The 3360-nt window shown below is 45.2% G+C and overlaps 1 non-coding gene across 1 annotated transcript; it reads left to right on the forward strand.

Annotated features, from left to right (window-relative positions):
* The first annotated feature begins 610 nt into the window (after window positions 1–610).
* On the forward strand, window positions 611–745 carry LOC111761475 (small nucleolar RNA SNORA70). The gene has a single exon (XR_002794833.1). It is a non-coding gene; the product is annotated as a small nucleolar RNA SNORA70 (small nucleolar RNA).
* The last annotated feature ends 2615 nt before the right edge of the window (window positions 746–3360 follow it).

Below are 3360 nucleotides of genomic sequence, written 5' to 3' on the forward strand. Positions count from 1 at the left end.
TAGAGCTATTAATGAATTCATCAAAGTAGCAGGATACAAGATCAACACACAACAATCTGTTGTATTTCTTTACATTAGCAATGAACAATAGGAAAAGGAAGCTAAGAAAACAATTCCTTTCACAAAAGCATTGAAAAGAATAAAATATCTAGAAATAAATTTAATGAAGGTGAAAGACTTGTACACTAAAAACTGCCAAACAGTGCTGAAAGAAATTTTTTTTTAAAGATTTATTTATTTAATTAACCCCCCCCCCCCCCCCGTTGTCTGTTCTCTGTGTCTATTTGCTGCGTCTTGTTTCTTTGTCCGTTTCTGTTGTCCGCAGCGGCATAGGAAGTGTGGGCGGCGCCATTCCTGGGCAGGCTGCACTTTCTTCACGCTGGGCGGCTCTCCTTACAGGGCGCACTCCTTGCGCGTGGGGCTCCCCTTCACGGGGGACACCCCTGCGCGGCATGGCACTCCTTGCGTGCATCAGCACTGCGCATGGGCCAGCTCCACACAGGTCAAGGAGGCCTAGGGTTTGAACCGAGGACCTCTCATGTGGTAGACCGACGCCCTAACCACTGGGCCAAGTCCGTTTCCCGAAAGAAATTTTAAAAGACCAAACAATCTGCAGCCAATTAAGCCGACCAGCCACCTCTCCCCATGGGGGCCCGGTGTGCAGTGGCTGCAGACAGCAGCCTCCATGGTAGTGTATGTGGCCTGTTGCCTGTACAGGTTGCCCTAAGGGACCTTGGAGACAGCCCTTCCTTGCCTGTTGCTGGTCCTTTCTGTGACCTCATGCCATCCCCAATCTAGGCTCCAGATGGGTATGCGAGGTGCCTTTGGAAAGCCTCAGGGGACAGTGGCCCGGGGCCACATCGGCCAGGTCATCATGTCCATCCGCACCAAGCTGCAGAACAAGGAGCATGTGATTGAGGCGCTGCGCAGAGCCAAGTTCAAGTTCCCTGGCCACCTGGAAATCCACACCTCCAAGAAGTGGGGCTTCACCAAGTTCAATGCTGATGAATTCGAAGACATGGTGGCCGAGAAGCGCCTCATCCCGGACGGATGGCTGTGGGGTGAAATACATCCCCAACCGTGGCCCCTTGGACAAGTGGTGGGCCCTACACTCGTGAGGGCTTTGCCAACACTGCCCTCCCCTGACCCCCTGACCCTTGCCCTCCAATAAATGACTTCCTGGCTGGCTAAAAAAAAAACTAAAGGGAATGACATCCCATGTTGGAAGACTTAATATTGTTAAGATGGCAATACTACCCAAAGTGATCTACAGATTCAATTCAATCCCTACTAATATTCCAAAAGCTTTTTTTTTTTTGCAGAGGAAAAGCCAATCCTCAAATTCATATGGAATTTCAAGCGGGCCTTGAATATCCAAAACAATCTTTAAAAAGAAGCAAGTTGGAGGACACACTTCTCAATTTCAAAACTTACTACAAAGCTACAGTGATGAAAATAGCAAGTTACTGGCATGAGGACGGTCATTCAGACCAGCAACAGTACAGAAATGAACTCTTACATCTATGGCCAGTTGATTTTTTTTTTACAAAGGCGCCAAGATCATTGAATGGGAAAAAATAGTCTTTTCAACAAATGGTGCTGGAACAACTGGATATCCACATGCAAAAAAATGTACTTGGACCCCTCCCTTACACTACATGCAAAAATTAATTCAAAATGGACCAAAAAATCTAAATGTAAGAAGGAAACATAAAGGTAAATCTTGGATTAGGCAATGGATTCTTAGATACAATACCAAAAGCATAAGCAATGAAAGAAAAAAATAGATAAACTGGCCTTCATTAAAATTAAAAACTTTTGTGCATTACAGGACATTATCAAGAAAGTAAAAAGACAACCCATAGAATGGGAGAAAAAAATTTACAAGTCATATATCTGATAAGGGTCTAGTATCAAGAATATTTTAAGGGGGAGCAGATGTGGCTCAAGCAATTGGGTGCCCACCTCCCATATAAGAGGTCCCAGGTTCAGTTCCCAATGCCTCTTAAAGAAGATGAGCAGATACCACAACCAGCAAGACGCTGCAACCAGCAGACACCACAGCCAGCAGAGAGCAGATGTGGCTCAGGTGGATGGGCACTGGCCTTCCACATGGGAGGGCATGGGTTGGGTTCCCAGTGCCTCCTAAGAAGACAAGCAGACTATAAACAATGAGCAGACAGATGAGGAAGCCATCTTGGGGGTGGGAATAAAAATTTTAAAAATAAATAAAATAAAAAACAAACAACAAGCAAAATCAAATGAAAAAAAAAACAACCCAGGTGAGCCGATGTGGCTCAGTGGTTGAGCACCAGCTTCCCACATACGAGGTCCCAGGTTCAATCCCCTGCACCCAGTACCTCAAAAAGAAAAAAAAAGGGAAACGGACTTTGGCCCAGTGGTTAGGGCGTCTGTCTACCATATGGGAGGTCCGCGGTTCAAGCCCCGGGCCTCCTTGACCCGTGTGGAGCTGGCCATGCGCAGCGCTGATGCGCGCAAGGAGTGCCATGCCACGCAAGGGTGTCCCCCGCGTGGGGGAGCCCCACACGCAAGGAGTGCGCCCGTGAGGAAAGCCGCCCAGCGTGAAAAGAAAGAGCAGCCTGCCCAGGAATGGCGCCGCCCACACTTCCCGTGCCACTGACGACAACAGAAGCGGACAAAGAAACAAGACGCAGCAAATAGACACCAAGAACAGACAACCAGGGGAGGGGGGAAAATTAAATAAATAAATAAATCTTAAAAAAAAAAAAAAAAAAAGGACTATACGAAGAACTCTTACAACTCAACAACAAAAAGACAAACAACCCAACTAAAAATTGCACAAAGGACTTGAATAGATATTTATCCAAAGAAGATATACAAATGACCTATAAGCACATGAAAAAATTCTCAATTCCATTAGTCATTGGGGAAGTTCCAGAGCCATCACTCTCACTAGGATGGCTATAACACATGTATTTAAAAAAAAAGAAAGAAAGAAAAACAGCAGGTGTTAGCAAGGATATGGAAAAACTGGAACACTTGTGCATTGCTGGTGGAAATGCAAAATGGGGCAACCACTGTTGAAAACAGTTTGATGGTTCCTTGAAAAGTTAAACATAAAATTACATGACCCAGAAATTCCACTCATTAGGTATATATCCAACAAAAATGAAAGCTTATGTCCACACAAAAAACTGTACCAAATCCTTATAGCAACATTATTCTTAATAGTCAAAAGTGGAAACAACCCATATACCCATCAATGAACAAATGGATGAACAAAATGTGCTATACTGGGAGCGGATGTGGCTCAAGCAGTTGGGTGCCCACCTCCCATATAAGAGGTCCCAGGTTCAGTTCCCAGTGCTTCCTAAAGAA

This window comes from Dasypus novemcinctus, chromosome 8, assembly GCF_030445035.2.
Source record: "Dasypus novemcinctus isolate mDasNov1 chromosome 8, mDasNov1.1.hap2, whole genome shotgun sequence".
NCBI classification, from domain to species: Eukaryota; Metazoa; Chordata; class Mammalia; order Cingulata; family Dasypodidae; genus Dasypus; species Dasypus novemcinctus.